Here is a 22,804-nt window from a genome sequence, read left to right on the forward strand (position 1 = left end):
ACCGGGTGGTCTGTATATTAGATGTAGAGTGGCTGTTTGATTGGCAGATATGGGAAGTTTGACAGAGAGTAGCTCAGCCGATTCCAAGTTTGTACTTGGGAGGGTTCTAAGTCCAAGAGAGTTTTTTTTAGATGAAAGCAATCCCACCACCTCTGGAGGTGCGGTCGCATCTCGAGATGGTGTAATTGGGGGGGGATAGCCAAAGATAGTGTAAATGGGGGGATAGCCAAGGATAGTGCTGGGCCAGAGGCGGGGTGCAGCCAGGTTTCTGAGATGGTAAGGAGATCGAGCTCCTGAGTCTTGATGAGATCCGCTATGTCCAATGCTTGTGCTGCAAGGGATCTTGCATTGACCAGCGCAGCCTTGATCTGTGTGGCTTTTCTTGGTGGGGCTAAGACCGTCTGGGAATGAACAGGATTACATGAAATGGGAGATTGGTGGGAAGGGCTAGGCGTTAAGCGATTGGACGGGATGCGAGGGTGTAAAGGATGGCCCATCCTGCCCGGGAATCTAGTTCTTAATCTTATGTTTCTTAAATGAGTGGAACAGGGTTGGTTAGGTGTGGGTTTCTTGGTGAAGTGGTCTAGCCATAAAGCAGGGTCATTTAAGTAGATGTTAGACAGCTCAACGCTCGAGACGGCAGTCGAGGGTCTACATGTAAGGGTTATAATTACATATTGCGCAATGCTAAGTGCAGCTAGGCTAGCTAGTGCTAGAAGTAGTATATTGGTGGAAATCCCCAGCACACAGTGCGTTGTGTTCAGTGAAGAGAGCAGTTGCCTTGGGGAAGGGTGTAGTAGCATGGTATCACTGTATAGGTAAGGTGAGGCGATTATCAAATGTTAGTGGTTCCTGGCTAGAATTACATGCAGTCCAAGATTCTGAGGGTGGTAGAGCTGAGGCTATAAAGCTTGTCTATGTGAGTGAGCCGAGGTGGGTAAAAATCAGGAGTCTGAAGGCATGGGAAGGCTAAATAGAATTAGTACAAAGCGGATTGTGCACTTGCACTCGGTAAGGCTATTACAATGCAGAGCACTGAAGGCTAGGTCACACAGATGCAATACAAAAGCTAAGTAGAAATATTGGCTATAAGGCTTCACAAGAGCTGGATGGTGCAATTACAGTGATACCTTAGCAAGATAAAGACATGTGGTACAGACTAAATAAGGTTCTTGCTACAATGCACACATGTGCTGCACAATGGCAAAATAAAGACATGCAGTATAGACTGAGTAGAATTCAAGCTATGTAGCACACATAGGCTGGTTAATGCATTTCCAGTGGCAAGATAAAGACATGCGGTACAGGCTGAGTAGAGATCTGACAACAGTGCACACGAGCTAAGATTAATCTGGTACACACAAGATATATATAGTCTAGGTGATGCTAATACAAGTGGGCGTGCAGGTCAAGATAGGTTCTCTAGATCATTAGTAGCAGTAGTCTTCCTGAGCAATCAAGTTCATATAGGTAGCGGCTGCATTGGTCAAGTCGAGTATGCTGGGGGAATTGGCTGGCCAAGAGCCGATGTGGAAAGATTAAAATATGTAGTGGGAATGGGTGAGTCACAGGCGCCGGATGATGCGGATAGGGGTGGAGGGTCTGTGCCGCTTGTGCTGTCCAAAATAAGGATGGTACTCACGTGGACTGACAAATGTGTTTTGGGCAGGGGGTCTGGTCGACGGCACGTATGGCCGCGGACAGATGCAGAAAGGCCCTTGGATTCGAGCGGCCGGCTTCCGCCTCCGGTTAACAACACCGGGGTAAGTATTGGCTCACGGCCAATCAGCTGATCTGGGAGGGGAGAGGGGCTCAGAAGCTCTCGTTGGGGATCAGAGCGGCCATCTTCGAGTGGCAATGCCTTGTTTCGTGTAAATTGTAGCAGGTCAAAGATGTAAATAAAAGTATTGAAGTTTTCAATTGCTTACTTCGTATGCTGGTGCTCGGATGCACCGGCATGTGATATGCAACACGGCTGTGCAGACACACTTTGATGATGGTGCCACGGGATGGGGGGACTTCTGCCCTGCCCAGGATGGCTGCCGAAGTGAGGGAGACAGACGCGCATGCAGCGCGGTATAAGAATTAAAATAAATAAATAAACCATATTGCCCAAATAAACCTGTTGTTAAAAAACTTTGTTTGCATATGTACATGTATATGTACTGATGACAATTAGACAATTATTTAAGTGTTACAGTAACTGTGTACAAAGACTACACTCAATATATCTTAAAATAAATCTTTATAAGAAGACTGCCCATATACATTTGTAGACTGTATGAGAGGCGATCAAAATACATGCATGGCTAAATGCAGCAACAGGGGGGTTCTACTCGTGGCTCCCACATGGGATAACTTCATCTATAAAAAAAACATAACAATATGTCATTTATTTTTACACACACTGTATTGAAAGGATCAATTAAAGGTCTTGGATCCATAATTACGGTATGTGTGTGTATTGTCCATTTTAATAACTGAAAGTAAAGTTGACCCTGAAAAGGACTATTTTGGGGGGTAAGGAAAAAAGAAGTAGGAAATGGGAAGGGAAAATCACTGGGATTCATACATATAACAAAAGGTAAAATAATGTTTGTTTGCGCATTTTCATATTTTGTACATTTTTCTAAAGAATGGGGTAAACAAAATTGACACTTAAAAATATACCTAGCATTGACAATTGGCCATATGTTCCAAAAGAGCCTTGCCCAAAGCATCTAGGGTGCCTCCTCGATCGTACTGTAACAGGTTTTGCACATCACAATAAAATTAGAAAGATCAGGTGCAGGCAGGATGGACTGAGGTTGGGTGTTACTTGGTGGAAAATAGTTCATAGTCATATCGAAATGGACAAAAAACAAAACACAAAAAGAACTCTGCCACTTAATATGAAAACATTTTTTCAAAAAATATATAACAGGCTAAAATAACAAAAAGTTACAAACTACAAAGCACAAGACAAAGGCGAGATGTACAGGAACAAGAAAGGTAAAAAAGGAATGGATACATCAAGATTCTTCTTTTAAAAGTTCCTGAAGGCTCACAATGAAGCTCACCCACAAAGAGACCAAAGGCAATGATAGAAAACATGAAAAAGGTATTTGGGAGAGGGGTGTAACCGCGGTTACATGATACAGCCAACCAAAATGGGTTTCCTGTACACATGGCTAAATCCAAATGCAATGACATATTCATGCCTAATGATAGACCAATCACATCTCCCAATCATGAGTTGCGCCTGTTTTTAAATTTCCTTTTCCAATATACTTTAAACGTTTTCTGGGTGGCTCTTAAAAGAGCCTTTGGGTTCTGTTATCAATATATAACCAAAAAATATATTTTCAATCAGAATAGATCTTGGAACTTTTGTCGGTGCCCTTTTTTTAGATGATTAATTAATGTTCTTTCCACAAAGAAAATAAAACTGTGCTCCCTGTCAAAAATATTTCTCCACAGCTGCACTATAATCCTCTCATTTCAAAAACTCCATCTAAAATAATATTATAAAATGAAAATAAATGTTGTAAGCAAAAGCTTTGACAACACATCACCTATGTCCTCAACATCACTATGAACCCCATTCTCAAAATTCTCAAATTCTCCACAGTCTTCTGAACAATGAACATCCTCTCCTTCTGAAATAGGCTGCATGTTTGAAATATCCAATTAAATTATAAATATACCCCAACAATAGCATTATCTCCTAAAACTATACCTCAATCTCAAGCAATTAACATGCACAGTGTAGAAAAAGTCTTAATACAATCATAAAATATAATCTACAGTTTTTGTTGGTACATATACGCATCACTCAAAAAATACATCCTCTAATAGGTTCAACAATTCAACAGCATCTGAGGTAATTGATATCCTATTGGCAGTAACTCACCACTCAGACAATGAACAACTAATCAGAAAGTAAATACATACATTCTACCTTCTCTCCTCATGTACTCTTCCTCCATTGCTAATTCTAATATCTGAAGTGACAAACAGTATTTCCTTCTACCAAACTCAATTGGAAAACTACATGCAATGGCTGGAGGACAATTAATTGACAGAGGAAGAAATTAAAAAAGATTCGCTAAAGAAAATGAACCAGAAGACAATACACCATTTACATGATTTCGTAAGCCCATCCTTTATATTTATGTAAAATTATACTAACAATACTATTTTAAGGAACAAATATCAGTCACCAAACAGCTACACGTATGTTCCTACTGACACATGTCTATACAACCAACACAAATATTTTTAAAGTGTATTATATCTTCAATTGTCTAAAAATATTTCAAATATTTTCAAACAGATGAAGAAGTCATTCAAGTGTCAAGAAGAATCAAACAAGAAGCAGTACAACACATACCCACACAACTAATTGTGGATTCATTAACAGAAGTAAAACAACTACTAATTGATATTAAAAAAGAAGTGCAATCAATGAAAAAGGACATTGAAAATTTAAGACAAATCATGGACAGTAAAAATCCATATAACTGAGCTAAAGAAGAGGTATCAAGTGTTCCAACTAAAAGAAAAAGAAAAACCACAACCACACCCCTCCCCCCAAATAAACCTGTATTCAACACACGTTGTTTGTATGTGTATTTACCTCTATGTACACTCATATGTATTATTAATGAATTAAAAGTATTTAAAATGTTGCAATAACCTTTTACAAACACTACACTCAAAACAGCCCACATGTAAATTATCTTTTCACAAATATCCATAGCCGCGGTGGGTTTGGGATAGCTGCAAACAAACACCCTCATTCAATGATACTCCTAGACGTGATCATGAATATACCAATTGCGCCCCATCTATACTATGGCTATAGGATTCTGTGTTTTTTTTTTAAACTGAGTATAGAATATAAATAACAAAAGACACTGTCAAAGGAGTACATAAAAAGAGTTATATAGAGTACATAATAACTCATCACTCATAGCCGCGGCTAGAGTTAATTGACTTTTTTATAGCCAAGGTTACAATATGAAACATAGATTTGCATACATATATACATAAAAGATAATTCTTAGAAAATACTCTTTCTGGTGCAAACAGCAGCCTTTTTTTCACAATGAGCCTTATAGCCTCGAGTATGGTCCAACTAACCCACGGCTACAACCCTCCCTGGCCCGTAGCTGGGGTTAGCCGCGTCTCCAATACTTAATTGTCCATTGGGCTACACCATAGCTGCAGTTATTGTTTAAAAGAAATTATAATATCCTTCTATCTGAAAAAAAAGAAAACATAATCAGTTAAAGAACACACACACTTTAAGAAACACAATTTAATACAGAAGTTTGTAAGACCCTCATATCGTGTATTCAATGCATCACATACACAATATAAGAATCAAAATGTGTGCCGCCAACACTGTTGTTCTCGTTGCACATACTAATTATTGGACCATTGGGAAAAAATACAAATTGAATAAAAAAAACATACAGTAATATAAAAAAGTACAATAAAATCCACTACAATAAGCACACAGGGATATATAAACTGGGAAAGTATAAACAAAGGACGTGATACTGGGTGGTTGCAGGACAAAGAATGGGGAAGATTAAGTAAATTTGGAGAACAAGAGAGAACAGGGTGGGATAAGTAAACTTGGAGAACATAGGATATAAAACAATCAAACAGTTACATTATATTTGTGGCAAAAAAAGAAATGGAGAATGTCCATTGCACATTGTGCAAAAAATATACCAAGACATGGACCTTCAAATGTTTCTAGGTGGTCTGCCCCATACTAGGCTGCAGTCTTTTTGGTCTTCCCTCATCACTGGAGCTGTGAGTGGTGGTTGTTCTCAATCAGCCTACACACATTAAAGGTGCTGCCACCAAGAATCAGAGTCTTAAAACAGCTGCAGCACTAGAGCACTCCATTTAAAAAAATCATCAGAAATGCTAAACATGGTCACAAAGGAGGTTTTTCATTAACTGACTACAGAAGTACAGCTCCAATATCGAGCAATACCACTATGTTTTGAATATAGGTTGACCTTACACAGGAGGTAACTATAAAACATCTGGTGCAAATACACTGGATGATGACAATGATGTGCCCAAAACAAAATAAAATAAAATAAAAATAACTAAAATGAACTTGTAAAACACCATCAATTGTACTACCTCTCAGAAACCTCAAAGCAGCTAAGAGTACTTCATAGCTGAAAGTGCCTTAAAAGTACAACAAACACAATCATATAAACTTTCAACATCACTAACATAAATACGAAAGTAAATGCCTGCATAAAAATGCCATTGATTTGTAGGTCCATGTTAGTAACCTTAAAAGATACTTGCTACAAAGAGCAGATGAAAAAAAAATGATAATAAACACCACCTGATAGCAGTACTTAATATAACTAACGCACACAACAATGCAAAAAAAACTTCAAATATATAATTATTTATTAACATTTACTTTCACATCAGCCGGCCACACTCCTGCCATGTGCATAGTGAGAGTGCTGGAATCAAAATGATAAAACTGCAGAAAATGGTGGCTTTTATACTTTCCAAAATGAATATAAAAAAGATGAACAGTAACAACCAATAACAAACAATGAAACTCACAGAAATCTATTTTTCCCCACCAAGCCACTTTCATTGCCGCCACTATATGATGCAGCTGCAGACGTTGCTTTGTATCCGCATCTACACGTACATTTTTCTACAAGCCCAAAACCAAACTAAATTGTCCTTCAAGCCTTCAAATTATATAAGAGAACACCTAAGCAGATAAAATAACACACACAAATAAAATGCTGTACTGTAACATCCTCATAAAAATATTATTGCACAGACAATTTCTAATTTATAAACATGGCTTTAAATATAACCGCGACTACGCATACAACCAATAAACTTATGAAAAGCATTGTGCGCGTACTCACATGCTTTTCAATAGATGCGGTTATAGAAAAGCCCTTCGTGGCCATGGCTATACTAAAAAAACTACAAATAAAAATATGTATTTCCACTCCCCCAAACTCCAAAGAAGTGTCCCTAACATGCCTACCAGCCCCCTTCCACTCCCCATGATCCTCCTCCACTCCCCTGGTCTCCCCCTAATCCCCCAAAACACTCAATGCATCTATGATGCTACTCCACCCAAAATGTCGAATAGCTGTGGATACCACACGTCCACGAACACACAACATGCCATTTGCCAGAATATAGCCACGGCTGCACAGGGTGCCACATCTACCCATGGGTAGCAATGCCGCGCACTGAGTGGCAGCTGGATAGCCGCGGTCAATTACAAAAGTACCATCAACCAATAAAGATCTCAAAATCACACACATCATAAATAACCTGCACATACAAACTAATTGAAATCAGTGATCGAAGTGAGCGGGAATTATCGAGAGCGGTGTTCCAATACTTTTATTTTTTTATGTTTACCATTTCTCTACTTTTTACGACCATATTCGCCATTCTACATAGAGTATTTGTCCATTCATGTCCCTCTGCAAGTGTAAAGTTGTAGTAGAAGCCTTAGTTAATAGTCACTTAAACTATTGCAATGCCCCGGCTGCAACACTGTGTCACATGTTGCACTATGCTACCTCCTACCCTCTCTCTTGCCAAGACCATAGCTCCACTACTTTTTCCGGTCCACTTCTACCACTGCTAGAAATTCAAAGTAGGAATCATTTTCCTGGAAAAAGAGAAAGACTGCAGGTACCATGGCTGATTGTAAACAAATTTGCTGTTTTGGTTACTGCCTTTTTGTGAGAAACTAAATATTGATGATGGACCTAGGTTTGAGCGATTTTACATTTAAAGGGTTTGGATTGGAGGGAATGCGTTGGTTCTAAGTTTTTCCAAAAGTCTGAGAAGTACAGGGCAGCCAGACGTCATACCAATTCATTGTGGAGGCAATGATCTGGGGAATGTATGAGGTGTGTCCCTTACTTTAATGATCAAGCAAGACATGGGAAACCTAATGAAACTATGTTCCTCACATCATCTTTATATTTTTCAATTTGACTCTGATGCACAAATGGAGATGGACCACACATTTAATAGTAAAATTGTGAAATCATAGAGAAATGTTAATAAAGTAGTGCTTAGCATTCATAAGAGACCACAGCCAGTTAGGATTTGCAACAACAACATACAGTTCTACATGGCCAATTTCTATAGACATGATGGATTACACCAAACCGATGAAGGAAATACAGTGTTCCTTCATAACATCCAAACAGTACTCCAAATATACTAAAATATACTACAGTACTACATTCAGTGTACTCTAAGACAGTCCTTTTAAGCACACCTTATCACATATAAATACACAAATCCAATAAAATAATAAACAAAACATGTTGTATTATACGCCGGGGTACAGTTTGTTGACTATTATAATAACCATGGTTACAAATTCTTAGTTAAAGGGGGGGGTCACTTCAGGTTTTATACTACAATAGACACTTAACCCATCTATATTGATCATTCAGCCACAATAAGAAATGGTTGGCCTCTTCTACACAACTCGTCCATAAAAATAACACATTGTAGATGTATCTTAACGACTTGGACATTTTTTCTTTGAAGGGATGGAGATCAGAGTACACCAGACCACTGTCTGCTCAAACAAGTCAATCTACACGTTTGCAAGGTTGGGGGCCATGAATGCCCCCATAGCTGTACCTTCAAGCTAAACATAAAACTGACCCATGAATTGAAAAAAGTGTTTGTCAGTGCCAGCTCCATGCACCACAAGATAAAGAAATTGCTTATTGACTGTTCATCATCTCACTTGAGTAAGGGTTCTTCCGCAACTTCCAAGGTGGTCTGTTGGTACATAGAGATAGTATAGCCAAAAAAATCAGGAGATTGTTTGTAAAATCAAAATCTAAACCCTCTACAGTGATAAAGGCATTGTTGGTGTCTTGTACAACATTTTTCATACCTGAAATGAAAGGTCTAAGGAAATAATCCACAAATGTAGATAACGGTTCCAGCAGAGAGTTGACCCCTGAAACTTTAGGTCTGTTGGGAGGTTTTTCCTGATTTTGTGAATTTTTGGCAGAATATAAAATATGGGTACCCTAGCGTTATCTCTTACTAAGTATTCACCCTCTTGTTTGCTAATCAGATGCATCTGTACTGCTTTTTCTTCCTCTTGGTTATCTTAAGAAATCTGTTGTTTGGTGATCTTGTCCAATCTTTTGGTAACTTTCACCACCAGACAGTGATCTGAGGTACGCGTCAATGTAGTCCTGTCGGCTCAAAACTACTATGGCACCCCCATTGTCAGCCTGTCAGATGACCAGGGCTGCATTACTGCCCAAATGACAGAACGTACCTTGCTCTGTTTTACTGAGGTTCAAATGTTTAGGGATAACTCTAGATTCTAGTGTCTCAATTTCTTCCAGCACCTTTTTTTCAAATACTAGTGACTCCACTGAGCGTGTGTGCGCCGATGGGCAGAACATGGAGGAATTACATAATCCACTACATTTGTCAGTAGCTCCAAAAGGTTGACTTTTGAAAAGATGTTTGAGGTGGACTTTCCGCACAACATTTTGAAACTCCACTCTAAATTCAAAAGGGTTGTGATATATAGTGGATTACCTCAACAAGAGTGGAGGTGAGGGTCACTACCACTGTGCATAGAGGCAATGCAACTTTTGGGAACTGCAAGATGGAATCTCTTTCAGCCGTGGAGTAGAAACACGGTGGTGGATGTTCTGAGCAGGCAGAGCACTTTCTCCCCAAGTCCTTCAAGAGATCTTCACCCTTTGAGGAACCCCTCAGGTTATATGTTTGCATATAGTGTTAACAGGAAGTGGGACCTGTTCTGCTCCAGTGAATCTTCTCAGAGAGGAGTTCTGGTATTTGCGTTTGTAGTGGGCTGGGTATTTCACCCCCTTTTTGAGTTTCCTCCTGTCCCAGTAATTTCTCGTGTCATTAGGATGTTGGGAAAGTTTGGGAAGCCCATGATCCTCATTTCCCCAGATTGGGTGAGGAGAACATGGTACCAGGACCTTTTGGGCATGTCCACCTGCCCTCCAATTAGTCTTCCTACAAAGAGAGGATCTGCTCTCGCAAGGGGGAGGTTTCATTCTTCACTCAGAAATCTGTACCCTGAACCTTCATGCCTGGTCTGCGAGGTTAAGATTCAAGGATTCGGACTTCCCAGAAATTGTAATTGAGGTGTTGCTTTCGGCCAGAAGACCAGCAACAAAGACTCTGTATTGCTGCCATTGGAACACGTTTTTAAGCTGATACAGAGCTAAGAATATTGTCTCTTTCTCTAATTACCTAATGGTGGTGCTGTCATTCTTGCTTCTTTTAACCTATCAGGGGTTGCAGGTTGTGACTGCAAGAGGATTCTTGGCAGCGTTGTCTGTTTTTAAGCACTTGCTAGAGCAGCAATCGTATTTTAAGATCCCTTCATGATGCTGTTTCTAAAGAGGTTAACTAACGTGTTTCCTCCTGTCCCATTCATTGCACCAGTATGGGATCTAAATCTGGTACTAAAGTTTCTCATGGGAGCTCCACTTGATCCTCTGCATACATGTCCTTTAAGGATGCCTACCCTTAAAACCTGTCTTTTGACATGTCATTTAAGGATGCCTACCTTTAAAACCTGTCTTTTGAACGGCTATTTCCTTGGCTTGTAGAGTCAGCGTGTTGCAAGCCTTACTTAGTAATCCTCTGTTTACCAAAAACAAAGAGGTGATGGCTGGAAGGTTAAGAATTAATCTTAAGCTCTGGCATTGCTCTGGGCAGTCCTCCAGACCATCGTTCTTCACCTGCCAAGCCATTACACAAGGGGAAATACCACATGCAAATCAGGCTTGGTCCAATCCAATCCAAAAAGGAGCAGTCCAGCCGAACTGCTAGTTTACATCCCTTCTGCACGAGACTGCAAGCATCCCCTAACATATTTCGGCCTTGTTGGGCCTCATCAGTGAGGAATAGCTTGGGTCCCTAGGCCCAGCAGGCACGGGACCCAAGTCTGGCATACCCATCCCACTCGGGGTGACAAAGCAAAAACAAGGAGGTGATGGCTGGAAGGTTTAGAATGAATCTTAACCTCTGGCATTGCTCTGGGCAAACCTCCAGACCATCGTTCTTCATCTGCTAAGCAATTACAGAAGGAGAAAGACCATATGCATATCAGGCTTGGTCCCATCCCAAAAGTAGCAGTCCAGCCGAACTGCTAGTTCACATCCCTTCTGCACGAGACTACAAGCATCCCCTAACATATTTCGGCCTTGTTGGGCCTCATCAGTGAGGAATAGCTTGGGTCCCTAGGCCCAGCAGGCAGGGGACCCACGTCTTGGCATACCCGTCCCACTCGGGGTGACAAAGCAAAAACAAGGAGGTGATGGCTGGAAGGTTTAGAATGAATCTTAACCTCCGGTATTGCTCTGGGCAACCCTCCAGACCATCGTTCTTCACCTGCCAAGCCATTACAGAAGGGGAAAGATCACATGCAAATCATCCTTGGTCCCACCCCAAAAGGGGCAGTCCAGCCCAAACTTCTAGTTCACATCCCTTCTGCACGAGACTGAAAGCATCCCCAAACATTCAAAACCTTCCAGCCATCACCTTTTTGTTTTGCTAAAGTCACCCCTAGTGGGACGGGTATGCCCAGACATGGGTGCTGGGTCTGTCCATCCTAGAGACCCAAGCTACTCCTCACTGATGACGCCCAACAAGGTTGAAACATGTCTGGGGATGCTTGTGGTCTCGTGCAGAAGGGATGTGACCTAGTAGTTTGGGCTGGACTAACCCTTTTGAGGAAGGACCAAGCCTGATTTGCACATGGCTTTTCCCCTTCTGTAAAGGGTTGGCAGGCTGACAAACGATGGTCTGGAGGGTTGCCCTAAGCTGTGCCCTGGTTATGTTTTATTAAAAACCTTCCAGCCATCACCCATTTGTTTTGCTAAAGTCACCCCAAGTGGGACGGGTATGCCCAGACATGGGCCCCGAGTCTGCCCGGCGTAGAGACCCAAGCTACTCCTCACTGATGATGCCCAACAAGGCTGAAACATATCTGGGGATGCTTGTTGTCTCGTGCAGAAGAGATGCGACCTAGCAGTTCGGGCTGGACTGCCCCTTTTGGGGTAGGACCAAGCCTGATTTCCACATGGTTTCTCCCATTCTGTAATGGCTTGGCAGGCTGAAAAATGATGGTCTGGAGAATTGCCCTTAGCTGTGCCTGTGGTTATGATTTATTCAAAACCTTCCAGCCATCACCTTTTTATTTTGCTAAAGTCACCCGGAGTGGGACGGGTATGCCCAGACATGGGCCCCGAGTCTGCCCGGCGTAGAGACCCAAGCTACTCCTCACTGATGATGCCCAACAAGGCTGAAACATGTCTAGGGATGCTTGTTGTCTCGTGCAGAAGAGATGTGACCTAGCAGTTTGGGCTGGACTGCCCATTTTGGGGGTAGGACCAAGCCTGATTTGCACATGGTTTTTCCCCTTCTGTAATGGCTTGGCACGCTGAAAAAACATGGTCTGGAGGGTTGGCCTGAGTTGTGCCTGTGGATATGATGAATTCAAAATCTTCCAGCCATTATCTTTTTGTTTTGCTATCCTCTGTTTACCACCATTTACAAGACAAAGGTTGTATTCAGGGTCTGCCCTTCTTTTCTACTGATGGTGGTCTCCAAATTTAATTTGGGAACAGGAAATTGTTCTGCCTACTTTTTATCCATCGCCACATCCTTCCAAAGTGGAGGAGAGGCTTCATCACCTGGATCCAAAAAGGCCATTGAGTTTCTGCATCAATAGACTAGCAAAACACATACTTTTATCCAGTTGGATTATTTTATGTGTTTCTGAATGCTACAACTTGGTGGGCAAAGATGTCCCTGCCAGCTTACAAGTTCATTCTACCTGAGGTGTGGTACTACTTTGCCTATGCAATGGGGGGTGTAGTGTACTGCTGCAACCTGGTCTTCTCGTCATACCTTCACAAGGCATCATTGCCTGAATTCTGCATCTGGTCAGGAGGCAAAGTTTGGGAAAGCTATTTTATACAGCATCAATGAAAAGTAAATGTTCTTTTCCCTCCTCCTGCATTGGGCTTTGGTAGTATATTGATGATTAGGAATACATGGGAAGACACCATCCATTTGAAGAACAAATTACCCCTGGCAGTGTTCTTTCAACTGAATGTTCCTCAAACATATTCCTCATCGCTCTCCCAACCAGCCCCTCTACATTTGGGAGAATTTCCTTGTTTTACACCTTTCTCTCTTCCAAAGTATGGTCATCTTGTGCCCTTCGAGATGTCTGTGCATACGAGAGGGAAAAACTAAGAACTGAGGTAACGGGTGCAGTGTGTGTTTTGTACACCAGCATCCGTGGCATGCTCGAGAGCGGATGGAGGCTGTTGTGGGACAAGGGATCGACAACACCCTCTGTTGTGAAAAATGGTTGTGAAGCAGCTGGCGTTGGAAGGAATATATCAAAGATGAGGAATACATGGGGGAAACATTCAGTCAAAAGAACATTACCAGGAGCAAGTCATTTGCTGTTCTTCCATACACTGCCAACCAGATGTCCTACTGCATAAATAAGAGGGGACTAGTTCACCTTATTTCTCATTTCCCTCTGGAAATTTTCCATGTAGCACATTTGTTTTTGCAACCTGTGTTCCCAGTGCTCCCAGCAATCGTGTGAACTTGCTAGCAAAGTACAACACGCCACCCCTGAGTGGGAACTCCTTTCATCAATCCCACTCAATTTCTATGTTATGGTTTTACCATCAGAAAGGTCACACTTCCCTTATACTGCTGACCATAGCAGCTTGGAACCCAAAGGCCTCACACTGTGTCACTTGGGTATTCAAGCAATCTAGCATGCCTAATTGACTCTGAGACAAACTATGCAGTCTTGACAGCTGTAAATGGCTATGGTTATAGCACTTGTTCCTGACCCACCTGACTGCTATTTGGTTTCAATTTGATTTGCTTCTTTCTGTTTTGACACATTTGGCAGTGCGCCACCTACATGTTGACGCGTAGAAATCACACTTCATTCTGTAAGAGAAATGCCATTCTTTGGGACTTTCCAACACTGCATAATGCTGGAAATCTTTTTTAGGACATCCACATGGTTTACCCTAGTATTTTCTGCAGGCACTACTCCTTGTTTGGTCATAGTTAAGTATTCCACATAGTTTTGCTTGCATGCGACAATCATATTCCATCAACAAATGCCATTTTGCACTTGAATGGTGCTTTTCCAATGCTTTGGCAGTATTGAAAATCTAAAATCATGTGTCCAACACATGTCAGCCCTTGACTTCAGAATGATCAACCTGTAGTGTTGTTGACCCAACTTTTGCTTCCTAATCAGAACCTCAAATTGTAGGTGATTTTTGTTTGGACATACCACATAATGGTATGCTTTATTGATTGCTGTACACTTGAGAAATCTTCACCATGGGCATGAAACATTTTTGTCAAATGGCATTTCCTGAATGTTGGATTCTCACACAAGCACCACTTTTTTGGATCCTTAATAATGGCCTACCTATCTGTGGTGCTAGTGGAATACTATTGCTTACGCTGTGGCTTGCAGCGTACATATTTTGGTTGCAGATACCACCGTTGCACGCTACTTTATGGGGTATACCAGTATAAACCCCATAAAGCACAGTACAAAGGCAGTATCTGCTTCCCTTTCAGGGTACCATCAAATACACCATCATCGGTAACAAGTTTGAAGTATGACGAATTTGATCTTTCTGAATTAACCTAATGTTGCCACCTCCCCACCATAGACATATGATTGGGGACTGCCAATATTCTGGGATAAAGGATGCAGTATGTCCTCATCCCCAGGGCTGCCTGCAAGGCTAGATGCCAACCTAGTGATGGCTAGTGATTGCTAATGGTCCGCTAGCCTTAATACTCCAACCATCTTCTAGCCACACACAAGACCTTTCCTCTAACTGACGAACCATATCGATTAGAATACTTAATATGCCATGGCAACAACCACCCCTTTGTGTTTGAGACCCCTTCCATCACTCACTCGCAGGGATCTCAATGGTTAATAGGGAATTTTGCCAGGTCCCAATGCCATGGCCTTCACCATCTGTCTTGTCTTTCGAAGACCGCCATCACCCCCTGAAAACAATGAGATGCTTTTAAGTCTGACTGAAGAAGTCTCCAACCCCTTTAATCAATGTTCTTGAAAACATCAGAGATGCAAAATCTCCGTGAAAAATAGCTAACCAAAAACTGTGGGGCAGTGGTTTGAGGGATGTTGAGGTGATGAGGGAGTTGTTGCCCTGGTTCGCATCAAGATTTACTTGTTCTGTCATCCAAGATACATTGCCTTCATCCTTCGAGCATCTGAGACATTTGCTTCTTAGGCATGGGGATAGTATGATCTTCCCTTGGAGTCTTTCGACCCCTAGTTAAGTTGATATCTCTTCTTAGATTAGTGGCTGGAATTGATTTCAGAAATTTTTGTTAACATAATTCGACGTGAGCTAATGTACGAATTAAGCATTTGGTTGGACAATGTCCTCAATAAAAACGTTCAATCAACTCATCTATCAGCCAACTCATGTTGAATGGTCCCAATCAACATACACTTTTCCTAAACCCTCACCCAGCCAACATGTGTACAACTAGTCTGTCCTGACTGTGAATTAGGCATTTGAGACTTTGTTTTGCGAACCCTTTCCCAGGCTTCAATCCCCTAAAAAGTCTGAAGATCTTGTTGAGACCTATCAAAATTATCTCTGGGGCTGATAAAAAATTAATGTTAAGTTCCTGCCCTGGATCTAAATGGATACCCTAAAACTATATATATTAAAACTAAGTACTGCACTCCAAAATGCCCTGCCTCTCCTATTACCTACACAGCATAGCCTACCAAAATGAGTCAGCTAGTAAAGAGTACCCCTATCACTGCTGTGTACCACCTGTTCACTGGTGTTATCTACAGTTGTGTCCTATACCTAGGTGTTCTCCCTATATCTAGATACCTCAAATCTACCTCCAATTTAGGAGTTGACACTCTATCCAGGTGAAATTTAGCCATGCATCACACACAGATAGAAGATTTTTGGAGATAATTTTCTGCATCAAATAGAACTGTCTACATTAGACACATAGTAGAACTTAGTGAATAGCCAAAGCACTAACCACCCACTTCTACCTCCTCAAACACACCACCCAAACACTATACATGCCCACTGGTCTAGCAAACATATACGCTAACACAAAACCAACACAAGCAACACACACTTACAACAGAATAACCTGAACACTGAACCTTACTCATATGGACAGAACAAGCCAGTGCACACAAACTTAAACACCTGCCAAAGCCTCCATAAAACACACATACACACCCCAACATGGTAAACAGCCACACAGAAAATGCCCAACGCATTAACCGTACCCGTATGAATACAACAAGCCAGTGCACGCAACCTACCATCTGCAAGCCAGCACACACAGATGCCAGTTTCTTCTGGTTCTGGACCTATCCTATCGTTCTTCCCTCACTAAACAACCATGTCCTCTTTCTTGCAGAGCCACGTGAGTGCCTGGAGACTGCCCTTTGGTGGTTTTGGTGTGCGTTATAAATTAACATAACATAACGTAACTTAACATAATAGGGACACAGCTATCTCTGCAACCACAAAACTTGCCCACCTCTCTCCGATCGTATTACCACCAAATAGAAGGTAATGTGCATGTACCCACTTCCATTCTGCAACTGTGGCTCCAAATAGACTCACAGAGTTGTAAACTGTGTTGCCCAAACATCTTTCACATCAAGATAACTATTAGTGAGCAATATCTCATAGCTAGGTAGACTATACTCTGTGCTAGCTAGTCTTGAAAAATAGCATTACCAGTGTCACAATTAGACATAATTGTGAATATTAGTATTACGTCAATTCTTGACAGAATTGTGAAGATTAGCATTATGTCATATCTAGACATAACTGTAATACTAGCTTGTGTCACATCTAGACAGATTTGTGATTTCGTCATATCTAGACATAACTGTAATACTAGCTTGTGTCACATCTAGACAGATTTGTGATTTCGTCATATCTAGACAACTGTAATACTAGCTTGTGTCACATCTAGACAGAATTGTGAAGATTAGCTTGCGTCGCATCTAGACAGATTTGTGAAGTCTGCTTGCATCACATCTAGATAGAACTGTAAAGATTAGCATTGCACCACATCTAGATAGGATTGTGAAGATTAGCATGTGTCACTTCTAAACAGCAATGCCACTAACCAACCCACTGAACAATTTTACCCCTCTGCATACACATCTCAAACTCTAACTAAACACAACCATACCTCTAATGCAACAATAAAAACGCCAAAACTTCACCACACTGCAAAAACAAAATACACTACACATAGCCTCACATAATAGCACACAACAGATCCCAACCGAAAAGCACACCTAAGCTCAGCGAGTGGTGCAAACCAAACTGAGGCTGCCAACAGCACATCACTGCTCTCCTGCCTTTCTACCGCTGAATCCTAATATCCTTCCTACCCTCTTCTCTTTTCAGTTCCACCAGAGCGCCTGGGGACCACTCCAGTGGTGACGATGTGCGGTGCAAATACCTTTAACATTAACATTAACAAATTCTTAGTTTAAGGGGGAGCTCACTTCAGGTTTTATACTACAATAGAACTTAAAAGATTAATACAGTACAACACTATTCATGTACTTTTGAAAAGTAGCTGAAGATAAAGAAAGCAGAGTATAATACATAACACTAAACTGGATAGGTCAACATTTCACAGCCACAAAATATAATACCATAAGTGAGAATACATGCACTAAAATACAGTGTATGGGGCATCTAAAACTAGAGTATGATTGCTCCTTTTTATATTAATTGTGTTAAACTATTTTCTTCTGGTTTTCTCCAAAGTCTCACATGTATGAAATCTGAAAACACACAGCCAAAATACAAAATAAAAAAGGCTCTCAAATACCTACTGTGTCACTGACCATGGTCTTTGGCCATGGCCATTGTTTTTTCACCCCCAAGATCACTATACCTATATAAATAACTTTTAAAAGAAATACAACACTGGCATCCCAAAATAAATAGCCATGGGCACAGAACTATTCATACAAGCGATTATCTGTAGTCTTATTGTATCGTCGGATACAGCCGCAAATAACGGAAGAACAGCTGTAAAAAAAATATCTTTCCTGGTCCCCTCATCTGTGCCAGCTCCCGCCACTCCTGAAATGGCCTCTTCACCTCCCCTAACCTCTCCCTTGCCCCCCCATAACACACATGGTTTCTGTGACGCAGTTTGCTTTCAGATGTCAGCTATTCACGGCTATAACCAAGGCTACAGAAAACATTGTCTTGCTAACTCCATGCCTGGACCTTCTATAACTTCCAGAATTCACTTGCTGTCCTCAACCAACCTCCCCACCTCTAGACTTCAGTCATTTTCAATTATTTTAACCTGCAAATAGCTTTTTAACTACTTTTCTTTTCCTGTTATCCTCAGCTATAACCGTGGATATCGCTCGCATCAACAGAAAAATAAGACGGAGGATATTTCATTTCTAAAAAAAACCCAGTTTTGGATAAATCCCCCAGATATCTCTATCTATTTTTGAAAAGGGGAACCTCCCTTCTATGTCAAATATTAAAAAGATTACTGCACGGAATAACCCGAAACCATGCATGGATTGCGAGTCAACGCTTCATGCCCAAGTTGTTTTGAAACTTGTTCAAATCCGTCCAGCGGTTTGGGCTGTACGCTTTGGCAAACATTGACCTTGTTTGTCTATGGGAAAATGAATGGAAAGTAGGCCGCACTTTTGGAAACAAATAGTTTGTTGATGCTTAACAACTTTTTTTTTTTAATGAATCTTTACGAAACTGGGGGCAGCGGGCGTGGATTTTCTAATCACTTTCGAAATGTCGGCCAAAACCATTACTCCAATCAAAAGTTATAAACAATAGAATTTTGAGGGGTTCGTATGGGAGTCCAACTCACCTTAACTATCGCCACCCTATAACATATGTATGTATTCATTCACCAAAAAAACGTTGTTAAAAGGACGTTATGATTACAAGTAAAACCAAAAACCCGTTGAAATTTGCCAGTTATGGTAATCTAAGCAACCATAACCTGTGCCACCATCGTGCATTGGTAAGAATAAGACCCAGGACATGAAATATAACATCACAAATGTAATTTATGACATCACTGATAACATCACATATCAAATTAATTCAGATGAAAACTTGGTAGAAGGGGCTCTGTCTACAATGTTGGTGGCAACATATCACTTATGATCGGGAAACCTGTCAAACTTTTTAATGTATTCACAAATGTACTAATTTAAACAAAATGTTATATTGCAGTGTTCTTGATAATAAAACAACCCAATAATACACATAGGAAATGGGTGCAGCATGCACCACAGAATTACAGTATTTTTAATTTGGTAATATCGCTCAGTAAAATAATGAATGTAAGGCTAATAGGATTTCGTCTAATGTTAAACTTGAAATGTATAGCTAACAATACAAGGCTTTCTTCACATTCATGTTAGCACAAACAATACATATAAAGAGACACAATGCATTGGAATCTGAGGCACATACAGTGAATGTATTATTATGTATACAAATGAAATGTGTGTTTGGGGCGTGATTATTTCTCTATGTAAGTGCACCATGAGCTGAGGCCAAACTGTAAGGAAGGTACCTTAACAAAATAGGGCAAGGGTAACATCTAGATATAAAGCATCTTTTCAATTGTAAAATGCTTACTGTCAGTGAAGAAAACCACCAAGCTTAGTTTTGTTAGTGAACAAAAACAAGGCGCCTGCATATGTGATGTTATGTCATCAAAGACATTTGTGATATCATCTTTCATGTCCTGGATGTTAGCCTTAGCAGTGCACGATAGTGGTGCGAGGTATGGCTGCTTCGCTTGCCATAACTGGTGAATTTCAAGTTTTTTCTGGTTTTACTTGTATCCATACCATTCCTTTAACAATGTTTTGTCAGTGAATTTCATATGCTTTTACCAGTGCAGCCTTAATCTGCTACAAATTCCTTCTATTACACTCACCCCCAATGTAGCAGCCCATAAACACTGGGGAGAACAAAAAGTGTTGTACCCATCAACCAACAGACAAATATACATACAACAGCATTACTTATATTTACTACAAGCAAATCTACCTTTTTGTACAAATGATTACTTCAAAAGTTACACATTATTGTTTCATTTAGCATACAACATAATGGAATGCACCAATCAGAAACTGTATCTGTACACCTCATACTATCCCCTCAGTAGAACTCTGAATACTCATTCACGAACACCAGGAGCTTGTTAGAAAACAAGGTCTCACTAAATCAGTCAATCACTTTATTTTGGCCTGGAGGCCATAAAGGTACATCCTAACATATACATATACAAATATTAATAACTAAAACAATTGGCTGTACATCCTTCCATGAGGTAAGGAGCTAACACAGCAACCCTGTGTCCCACCAATTGGTCAACAAACCCAACATCTCAGTTATATTTGCTGCAGGGTTACCCTAGAGTCCCTCTAGCCCTGCCCAGTTGAGGTTTCCCAAAGTCCTTCTCCCCAGTGGCACAGCATTGGCACCATTAAGCACAGGATAGCATGACTTAGATTCAGAGGGATAGTCAAGATTAAAATGAGGGTGGGCTCGAATTACAATCATACAATTGGAAAATGGACGACATCTCATCTCAGTACCCAATAAGCTTTGACCACTCTCTGGTCCCAGAAATCAGTCATTAAAGAATCAAAGGTACTCTCTAGCGATCTAGTACAATTTTAAATGTCCTTGCAAATTATAAATAGGCAGCCACGTACTTCGTGGTGCCAATGCATACATTTGTTGATGAGTGTTCCGTGGATTCTACTGAGTTAGGGGCCAGTTTTGGAACCTTATGTAAGAATACTGTCCCCATTTTTGGCCCCCTCTCAACCCACTGGTTTGTATGCCCTGCCCTAACTGTGAACTACAGGCCCTAGTACAAACATTGTGTAGCATTCTTCATATGTGGCATACACACATAGAACTTAGAATGAGAATAGTGGGAAACTCCTGTTAGCTCCAGAGCTCAGGTAAGTTGGAAGGAGCGTGTGATAGGACAGGTGCAGTGTACATATTATCCTCTTGTATTACAATAAAAGAAACAAAATACAATTGAATACGGCGAGAAAAAAACACTCTTATACTCTCCTTTGGTCCTATACCCCTAATAAATGTACACAACACTTCATACGGGGTACCCAGTGTGGGTCATTTCTTGATTTTTATCTGTCTTGTTATCTTTGTTGGAAATATTCATTAATTCACTTTGGTACACTGTCTATCAAGTTCTGGCAGTAACGGGTGTATTTTCATGTTCTGATGCAAAATCAATTGGACCAATCAGTGTTTATGTTGTTGTGATCTATCTCCCTGTATGAAGTTTATGAAAAACATTTGACTATATGCAACCTGTCAAACTATAAAAATCAAGAAATTACCCACACTGGGTACCACGTATGAAGTGTTGTGTACATTTATTAGGGGCATAGGACCAAAGGAGAGTGTAAAGAGTGTTTTTTCTCGACCTATTCAATTGTAATTTGTTCCGATAAGTAGCCTTCCTGGGCAGAATAGGTTCCCCACCAGGAGCCCTGATTTAGAATCTAATTTTTACAATAAAAGAAGTATTCAACACAGTCGAAAGCACCCCTGCAAATCAGGAGTCTCGCACGGCCATGGACATTGGACTATTACAAAATATGAAAGATGTCATGTGACGCAACACTGCATAAGAAGTAAAGCTTTTCCAAGGCTCCTAAGCCAAACACTCGAATGCACGGATTGCAGTGTTACTGCGATGCTTAAAGCACACCAATGAAAGCATTTCCAGAGCTCGTAAGACAGATACTCGAATGCATGCACAGCAACATTGCTACAACGATTAAAATATTCTCTAGACACAATGAAATACTACTTCAATCATAGCACACTATGTTTGAAAGCAATTACTGTGCAATACCATTGCAGTAACAAGAATAAAGAATCACAAGGACTGTGGCAGACTCAACCAACACCTCAAACGCATATTGAAAAGAACAACATATGGCAAATGTTAATGAGGCCCGAATAAAAAAATGTCCTAGTGTCCAAATACACATACACTGGACCATCAGCCAGCATTTTATATGTCGGTAATTGTGCTACCTCCAACCATCTCAACTGATCTTACCTTATTATAAACAAAGAAGAGAAATAAACATATAATTTCTACTATTACACAATGGATATGCAAGGAGTACCACCACTAAATTACATTTTGGAGGTGCAGGGATAACCTAGCATACCCTGGAAGAGGTGGAAAAAGAGATTAGACCTAGAACACTATGTGTTAGCTATACATGGCATACATTTTTCGGGAGAGAGAAATAAATGCTTACTTATGTACTGTATTGGTAATTACATGCAAGAACACTTTGAAGATCTACCACAACTAACCAAAGAAGAATATACCGGCCTATCAGAATATGAGAAATGCATTAAGATGCTGTATAAGAATTATGAGAAATGCATAAGCATAATTCTGGAGAGATATCACTTTGGAAAAAGAAAACAATTTAAAGATGAGTCTGTATCACAGCGGAGAGAGGAAAAGCAGTGTCATATGAATTTAGAGGCACGTTAAATGAGAGACCAGGAGATAAATGTATGCTTCAGTGGAGCAATGAAAAAGGGTGAGAAACATT

Source organism: Ambystoma mexicanum, chromosome 10 (assembly GCF_040938575.1).
Source record: "Ambystoma mexicanum isolate Mex_15411 chromosome 10, UKY_AmexF1_1, whole genome shotgun sequence".
Lineage (NCBI taxonomy): Eukaryota > Metazoa > Chordata > Amphibia > Caudata > Ambystomatidae > Ambystoma > Ambystoma mexicanum.